Genomic DNA, 10,049 nt, shown 5'->3' on the forward strand with positions numbered 1-10,049 from the left:
GTTGCTGAAGCACTGCAAGATGATGCATTTTCAGGCTGCGACACAAGCGCACTGGTTATGTCCCACTTTTCAAAGAATGCCTTTCATGCCAACGCTTCAGCAAGCTGCGCCATGAAATCACTGGGTACGTGTCGCTATTTAGTGAACCTCTCGTCAACTTGGCTCACTGAGTATGTGCCACTAATTGTTCGGCAAGCGTTGAAGGTTTCTTGAAGAGGGTCACATACCTTGCAGCATACACCCTCTGTCACATAACCAATGACCTAAGTTTGTGGTAAAGAGCTTCATTCAAGGGCAGCACATACCCAGTTGTACATGCCCGATGACCCAAATTGACATCAAGCAGGTTCACGGAAGTTCGGCGCATGCCTAGTTTCTCGTCCCCGGCAACCTAAGTTTGCATGAACAAGGCTCATTGAATGGCGACATATAGGTAGCAGGACATGCCCAGTAAGATAATTTGGCGTGAAAAGAGTTAATGATGAGCGACACATATGCTATGTGACGTACCGGTGATCCAAGATAGCCCGACGATTGCTTTCAAACCCAGTCCTGTGATCACAGCAGCGCGATGCTGTTAGCCACTAAACGCTGGACAGCCGGTGATCCAAGTTAGCCTGAAAATCTTACCGGCCGCAGCTTACTGGTTGTGCTGCAATGATCACCGGATCATTTCTACTGCCTCATTCGCGTTGTCGCTATCTACGCTGCAACGACGTATCGACAGACACGTATACTGACAAGCATCAAGTGACCACTTGTTTCCTTACAAGATGCAATGAAGCGGGTTCAAACAACTTGTGATGTATACTGTGAACCGACTATCGGTGACACCGTGATTACGTGCAGCTATACTTCCGCGTCTCTGTGTGGCGCGCATAATTAGCCGCACGGTGAACTAGCCGAGGACCTCATTGATATAGTGGGGCTTGTTCGACGCGGTATCACTTCGATTCCGGCTGCAAAGTTGAATCTCGGCAGAATGTGCCTCGCATTCGGGTAGGAGAGACTTTGGGTGGGAACAGGTGCTAAGGGTATAGTTCCGCGCGAACCACAATGTCTCTGTCGAGAAAAATAAGCGTTTAAGTTTACGGCTTGCTGGATCGAGACGCAACGTCGTACGCAATGCCAAAATAACTTGTTTCGCTGGTTCTCCCAAGCCCTGCCAGCGAAACACAGGTCAAATTGTACGCAACCGGATCAAACGCAATCTGTTGTGGCGGGTCATCAAATGAAAAACTGGGACCTGCTCGTTTAAAGCGTTAGCATTCTTAGGGTCCTTCACGTACGTTGCAGGTTCTACGTACGTACGTACGTACGTATGTATGTATGTATGTATGTATGTATGTATGTATGTATGTATGTATGTATGTATGTATGTATGTATGTATGTATGTATGTATGCATGCATGCATGTATGTACGTACGTACGTACGTACGGCGTTGGCATTGCGGGCACCATAGAATAAAGTTTTGGACAACGCTAACATTCCTCGCCAGCAGTCGTTGGCGCCACTTGGAGTGGTGACCGAGCTGACCGAATCGAGTCAAAATTGCGAACAAAATACCTGAAGTACAAACCGAGGCCGATGAAGGCGTGGAGTTCTTTGAGTGTCTAAGGTTTTGGGAACTCTGCCACCTAGAATCATAAGCCTGCGCACAGGGAACTGGCACTTTTTCAGGTTCAGTTGCAGGCCTGAGTTAATCCACGGGATGAACCACGGGATGTTCAACGGTGTGATCAACGGTTCATGAAGGTTAATGGATGTACTTGGTTAATGAATGACGCTTAAGGGATGAAGGTTAATTAACGGGATGATCAATGGTTGGGAACGGCTGTAGATGTATTGCAATGAGTAGTTCGCAAAGAGGCTACACGGCGACGCCTGCGTAAGTGAGTGAAGCGGCGACAGGGTACTGCTGGTGCGACATTGGTAGAGCCACAGGGACTTGCTCTTCAACAACCCGTCGGAGTGTCGGGGACAGCTGGGTAGGAAGCGGTTTTGGTAGCGGCTGCTCTTGGCTCACCTCGGCGAAGGGTAGCAGAGAAAGCTGACGTGCAACTTCCCTCCGCACGAATGCTTAGATTTGTGTGAGCAGGGAGGAGGGATCACAGAGGGCGGCCATGGCATAGAGGGCCTCGTCAGCCACTGAGGGACAACTCGTCAAACCTCGCTGCCTCCTCAACGTGTCATAGCTTTGGCAAACGTTTATGAGCTCTGCTTCGGTGCGCGGACTCTGGGCGATCAATGCGGGCAAAAATGTCATCGGCAATGACCTCCAATAGGTGTCTCACGTTGTCATTTTCGGGCATAGAAGCGTACGCACGTCTGCCCATGTCTAGGACCTCTTGAACATATCTATTATCTTTCAACCGGCTGTTGCGCTAGCTCTCTCAATCACTGCTCAGCGCACAACTTGCGGATGGCGGGACAACCGAAAACTTCAGCGAAACTGGTCTTGAACGCTGACCAGTTCTGAAAGTCGGCTTCGTGGTTTTTATACCGCAGGCGAGCCACACCTTCAGGGCGGAATATGACGTTATTAAACTTGGACGTGTCGTGCCATCGATTGTGCAAGCTCACCCATTAGTATGCAGACAGCTAGTCGTTGACGTCATGCTCAATCGTACCGCTGAACCACACGAGATCTCTATGGCGGAGAGCGTCGCGGGCGTTGTTGGTGATGCCTGCTGGATAGATTCAGGCATGACATAGTGGCAGAGTCCAAGACCAGAGTTTCAGAGTGGAAATTTTCTTGAAGGCCCGACACGTCAACTATTTGTAAAGGTATGCTTTCAACAGTTCAGCAGGTAGCGTCAAGTGTACGCGGGCAGTCAAGCGACGCAAAGCAAGAACAGCTAGAAGCCCAAGCGCCTCACACTCGCGACAAGCACTGACAATGGGGCTGACTCTGTGGCTGCACTGCAGGCAACGAGTAAACAATTTGGCTGGCCTTGTTCACGCACTCTTCTCGTTCATTACGGTTTCTCTGTTTGTATCTAACCGTTCTTGCCTCCTACCTCGGTCACTGAGTAGTCAGTGGTCGAATATTTAAAGCATCCTAATTATATCCCCTATATTTCTCCGATGAACGCAATCGAGTCCATATCATAAGGTTTCCACAAGGACAACAACGCGACGTATTAGCAGGCTGCGCCACAATTGCACTGGGTATGTATCGCTTTTCATTGGACGCCTTTCACGCCAACGGTTTAGCAAGATGTGCCATGAATGTGCTGGGTATGTGCCGCTATATGCTTCAATAAAGCTCTCGTCAACTTGGGCCACTGAGCCTGTGCCACTGAGTGTGCTGCAAGCCAAGGAATAATTCTCAGCGTTCGAAAGCACCGGCGCGTCGCGCTTCTCATATCGGGGGACACGCGTGGACTTCTTGACAGCGTCTACAGAAAGGAGCGCCATAGAGGAGCCCAGTTGCCGCATGACACGTTTCTCAGCGTTCACATTTGCCGGCGCGCCACGCATTTCGAAAATCACGAGCAGCGCTAGATGGCACAGAGTGTTCTTAGACGAGTCCCGCTGCAGTACACGCCTCATACATAGCTCGTTCCGACGGTGGCAATGCGATGCGTAGCTATATTGATTCCATGCTAACGCATTACTGTCGACAGTCATCACATGATGAGTTCTGCGGCAATTTCTTTTCGCGCCTTTGCTTTATCTCTCAGCTATTCTTTCCATCTTTGCTTTCCCTTTCCCTTTACATTTCCGCCAGTGCAAGGTAGCAAATCAGAAGCTCGTCGTGTTAGCCTCCTTGCTTTTGCCACACGTCTAGCTCTCTCTCTCTCTCTTACATCGTGAGACTCGTTACATTACTCAGCCTTACACCGCTCAACATTACTAGCCCCTGAGACACCCCGTACATCGTAATACGCACTGTCTTCGATTTTTCTCAGCATAACTCGCAAGCGATTATGTGAAATATTCGTTCCGGATACAACTGCATGAGAGCGGTTTAATCGTGCTTTCACCGTCACATTTCAGGAATATTGGCCAGTAATTTGGTGCAGGCCATCGCGCCGTTATAGACGGCGAAAAGCACTCGTGAAGTTGGTTTTCATTAGCGCGAGATGACATAAGAACGCAGAATGCACCATCAACATCCCAATCTACCATAAAATGTTGCTCACTGTGACAGGCCGCAACAAAAAGTGGTTTTTGCAAGAAACACGAGGAGACGGTTATTTTCTGTACGTAGGTGAAGATGCTGTCTTCGCCACCTAATCACGGGACGAAACATTTTTTTAATGCCATTAGAATTTTAATTCAAGAGAAAACAGTCAAGCTTATCCTATGCCTTCCTTGGCTTCATTATATGTTGATTTTATGCGATTGATACTAAAATCGAACCCTTCCGGTCCCCCTGACTGCTATCTATCACTGTATTATTACATTAGAGTAAGGCAGATTAAGTTGAAACCGCGACACTGCCTCGGAGGCTACGGCATTCTGCAGCTGAGGACGAGGTCCCGGGTTCAATTCTCGGTCTCGGCGGCTGCGTCCAGGATTGCAGGATTGTCGCCCGCAGCTTTTAACGATCGAAAGCCAACCTATTTTACACTGTGTGCGGTATGGGAGCCATCTGGCCAGCGCAAGATTTTATACCTCAAGGCTGCTTATTGTTGGCGAAGGGGGCTTGCGTTGAGGTGAAGCAAAACGCGCATTTTACTCAAGACCTAGCTGCAATAAGCCTTCCGCTCTACGAATAATCAGCTGCGCTGTGATTTCCAGCGCATGGACGATACCACGTGCCTCAGCGGTTTTCTTTTACTTTCCTTAAAATCCACACAAATTGACTGACTGACGGGAACCAACATCCCGAAGAAACGCTTGCGGCTGAGATATGTCGTAATTTATAACTGCGAGTTACCTTAGACTACCTGTAGCCGTACAACGTGCTCCAAACAGCGTATTCCGGAATTACGATGACCATTTGACGCGACTGTCGATGGGATGCACGGCTACGAATTTGTATTACTGCGTGAAAGTAACAGGCTATTCCGTTAAGAAACAAAAATGAAATCTTCAGTATCTGCTGTCTTCGTGTGATGCAGAATTCTACGAGTACGATCACACAACTCACCTTGAGCGACAGCCAGTAGGGCATGCAGCGCAAGGGCGCAGGCGAAGAGCGTCATCAATGCGTATGATTCCATGGTTCAGATGCGACGATTGCTGCGCGCGCACTGTCGATGCATTCAGTTAAACTATACCATCCGGACACGTCCCGGAGCGTCAATATATGTGCGACACTGTCGGCGCCGGTGGCATCGCGATAGAGGCGCCGCTTCCTCTGTCGTCCGTGGTGACGTGACAGGTCGTCTACGGTCGCACGCAGATGTATGCAATCGTGGCAACGTCGTTTCTGTAGGAGCGTCACATCTTGTCTCGTACCGCGTATTTATCTTTCCATTGCTGCAGCCCATTATTTTTGAGTACGTGCGTGTGCGTACACCTTCTTCATTGGGGAATGTGAGCTCATGAGGTGTGTGTTGCGTCATCTTTCGCTCCATAGTTTCGCCTCGCGGCCCCAATAACTGTTCCGACCCCGACTGTGGCTTTCGCATGTCACGTGATCTTGACACGTAACCATCGCACATACATCGCGCTCGTTTAAGTTTCGCTTACGCGAGACATTATGTATATTAAATTCAGCTATCATGCATGCCTTTGTGTCACAGTTACAGTGGTGACAAGGATGCTCACCGAATGATTTGCGCTTACACAAGCTTTACATTCTCCCAAAGGTTATCTTAAGTAACACTTCAAGCATGCGTCACGACATGCGCCTTGATCTGCGAGTACCTCCTGGACGCTTCCGGTACTCCTGTGGGATATTAAGGCCTCAACGATGTTGCAAACTACCGTGGGTTCGCGGACGTTGGTATTTTACTTCTCGCTCCTCTCTTCATTACGCCCTCTGTCACGTGTTTCCTCTGTAGTAGCATTGCAAGCCTCTTACGAGGCTAACTCTTCCGGTAAAACTTTCTTTCTTTATTCATTTTAGTTTTGAGCAATATGTCATGTCTTCAAAGATGCGGAACTCTGCTGCTTCAGTTGAAACCATCACATCTTGCTCTCGCTTTCTGTCCAGGCTGTCCGTGAGTGTGAGGCTGAAATTTATCGCGCTCACCTTGCCTCGAATGCTAGCGTGTCGATGACGAGCGAAAGTACACAGCAAGGAATACACGCAGGAAATCGGTGGAATCGGTCAGAGCCGTCGCGGAGGGGACTATGTCCGTAGCGGCAGGAAGAGGTGGAGGAGATCTGAGGATGCGTTGTTACGCTTTCAAAAATGTTTTTCTTCTTTTTTTTGCTGCGTACTTCATTCCGAAAATAAATGTAATGAGATAAGCATAAACGTTTCCACCTACGTATTTATCTGGAACAGAACCGACACACATTGTAAGATAATGTGTCTGAGGAGAGGGAAATGAAAACAAGAAGATGAACCTGCACCATGCATTTGGACGACACAGGGAGTGAAGGGCTCAAATCGCAAGGAATGCAGAAAAAAAGTATATGATATATAGGAAATTCGCTGATTGCTCATTTTACAGAAGTTTTCTTGCACTGTGCTGATATGTCTGCACAGCCTCCGTAGTTTCGCATTGCTACGTTTTGGCATTTACCTTGTAACGGCATAGCTTCTTCTAGCTAAAGTATTTTTTTTTTTCGTGCGAACCGCAACGTCAGTGATTAAGCAGCAATCCAACTCGGTTACATGAAGATGAAGCAACGATTAAATTTTTTACGGTATTGCCAGCGCTGAAACGCGTCATGTATAAGGCGTGAATGCAGCCGGGCTCCTCTCTTGCTCTTTCGAATATGATGATGGTGATAATGATAATGATGATATGATGATGACGATTTAAGTGCATCCTCTTTGCAAGGGGTGGGGCAAATAGTCACCTCGCCTGCTTGATTTAATCAGGTATGCTACGCATGCTGTTTATCTAGCCTATTTGTACACGTCTCCTTAATCTTTATTTTTTTTCCTTCAAAATCTAGCTTGTACAGCTATCTATGACTGCAAGAGATCCGGTCGTATCAATCTCTTCGCTTCTTTTCTTTTTCTATGAATACTTTATGCGTCGCTTGCTTATATCGACTGCGTACCGGGTGACGCTTCCGTCCTCTTTAAACCCAAACGCTTCCTGATGGTGCACGTTAGCTAAGGTTCTCACTGGGTGGAATTCTTTTCGCATTGCATGTGCCGAGTGGCTTCCGGATCTTCTGCTGCATGCCTCATCTGCATAAGTATGCCTCATCTAGTTCCGAATATTTGCTCCGGTATGGGAGGGCTTTTCGCAGTCCATAGCAGCGCAATGTTCAGCTTTTTCCAAAAGTTGGTTCGCGAGCACATTTCAACTGAAGCCGATAGGCGACAACTGCTTCTGTAGAATGCCGAGATTTTGCGCATTGCTTTAGTTACTGCAAGGATTTATTCACACAGCATCCTGTATAACTCTATCATAATACATTTTGGTGTGGTTTCCTCCTAAAAACAACGCCGCGATCTTCAGTGAGTGTCCGAAGTGGCGGACATACTTAACCGGGCTTACTTGGAGCAATGTCCGGAGCAATTGACCAACACGATACAGTTTGCTCCTCATCCTTCTGCACAAACTAGAATCTTACATGGCATTTCTGGTCCAGCTTTGCAATTAGTTCGTCGCTACCTAAAAGACTGACCATAAATAGTCCAATTGAATAGTTCCTTATTTTCACCTAAATTATTAATATAATATAATATAATATAATATATATATAAAATAATTAATATATATAATATATAATAATATATATAATATAATTAATATAATTATTAATTATTAATAATTAACAATTTGCCACAAATATTAACGCATGCCCATTGTATGCCCAATGCTGATGACACAACCATTTTCGTATCCGACAGAAATTCCCTCACACTACATAACAACTGAACAATGATGTCGCTAATTTGAATCATGGGACATAAAAACCCTATACCTCAATACATTGAAGACAACATCTATGATATTTATTCCCCACAAATATCATTCAAAGATTCCTTAGTAGTATCACTTAACAAATACATAATTAGAATATCTGGATCAACGAAATTTCTTGCCATTATCTTGGATGCGTTCTTAAATTTCAACCGCCATGGCCAATCTCTTATTCAGAATAATTATCTTGGCATTCCCGTGATTATCAAATCATGCTCCTTTGTTCAACAAAATATTCCGGCCAAAAGGACCTTGGAGTTCTCGCTCACGCATTTAGTAAACCAACCAAGCCGTGGAACAAATATTCTTGGCCTTGTTTTGACGTCAAGTCCCGAGAACGTAATTAAGCATCATTTCTACTAGCGAAGCATACAGTCACCATCAACTCCTTAATTTTACAGTCAGCATCCCATCACATACCCGGAACCTTGCATCCAACCTTATCTTCAGCTATAAAAAAAGCTGACTGGAATTTTCAATAACATCGGCCTTCAGGAATATTCCTCATTATTAATTCCTACTTTCGCTTTCCGAATGGTGAATGAAAACTAGACCTTGTTTAAAGAAAAACTTCTTGTATTAATACATGATAACCTACCGCAAATTTCATTCTGGGTGAACATATCCAAGCCATAGTACCATACGTCACAACGCTCACTAAAGAATAAAAACAAACGTTTGTTCAAACCAGCGCAAAAATCGACTTCCCCCTCGTTGGAACTGAAGCAGAAATGCTGTGAAAAACAATACTGCCGTGCCATTCATAACGCGAAGCTTCAATTTTCATCTCACCACCTTCAATCTCTCATAACATAACAACCCGAAAAAATTCTGGCGCACAATCTCCCTTCATAGCCCGCAGGCCCGTATAGCTCTACAGGATGACGGCGGAAATGTAATTTCTGAGGAAAAAACTGCTGCCATTTAAATTAATTATTTCACTTTAGTGTTCACCTACGAAGATAATTCTAGAATTGCTTCCACCACTGAAATTGGCTACAGCTATATGACCCCAATCGAACTAACGGTTGAAGGCATCACGTCTTTTATCGATAACGTTAAAATGTCCGCTAGCCCTGGCGCTGGCGGAATTACCGCCAAAATTATGAAACTCACTATAACCTCCAGTAGCTTAACCCTCTATCACATTCTTCAGCAGTCTCTGTCGACAGGGGAACTTCCGTTGGATTGGAAAATTGGCAGTCATTTCAGTGTCCAAATGTGGCGACAAAAGTAATATTGGTAACTACCGGCCCATATCTCTAACAAGTATTGCATGTAAGCTACTAGAACATATCATTGCATCAAAGATCGCGCAGCATGTTGAAGAAAACCACTTTTTTTACTTTCATCAGCATGGTTTTAGGAAAGGGCTGTTGTGCTATACGCAACTCTTAGAGTTTACTCATGAAGTTTTATCTAATATTAACGATAACCATCAGACGGATTGTGCTTTCATTGACTTTTCAAAGGCATTTGATCGCGTAGCACATTGTTGTTTAATTTCCAAACTCTCCGCGTTAAACATCAATTCTTTAAGATTATCATGAATTATAATTTTTTTGTAAGTTCGCATAAAGATGATTGCTCATCATCCCTCTCTCAGGTATCGTCTGCTGTTCCCCAGGTCGGTGTCTGACTGTAATCTTTCTAATCATCTCAATAAAAACCGATTTTGATTGTTATTCTGACTTCCATCTTTAGAATCACGTCGAACGGTTGCACTGCTTTGTTTATATCACAAAACGGTGTTTAGTCCTCACAGAAACACGCTGCCTTTGTCTCGGCCATGCCGTATATCACATCGTTTTCATTCTATTATATTTAACATGGTCATACTAATGCATTTAACATGTCTGCTGTCCCTCGTGCCATAAGCCATTGGAATGGCTTTCCTCATGACGTTACAAACACCAGAGATACTAACTCATTTAGAGACAGCATAACCGCCATACTTACCCAATATCTTTGTTTTTATGTGCTGTTACAAATTCATTCATCTCATCGCGAAGTCGCCGATAAAATCAGGAAGCGA

This window comes from Dermacentor andersoni, chromosome 9 (assembly GCF_023375885.2).
Source record: "Dermacentor andersoni chromosome 9, qqDerAnde1_hic_scaffold, whole genome shotgun sequence".
In the NCBI taxonomy this organism is placed as follows: domain Eukaryota; kingdom Metazoa; phylum Arthropoda; class Arachnida; order Ixodida; family Ixodidae; genus Dermacentor; species Dermacentor andersoni.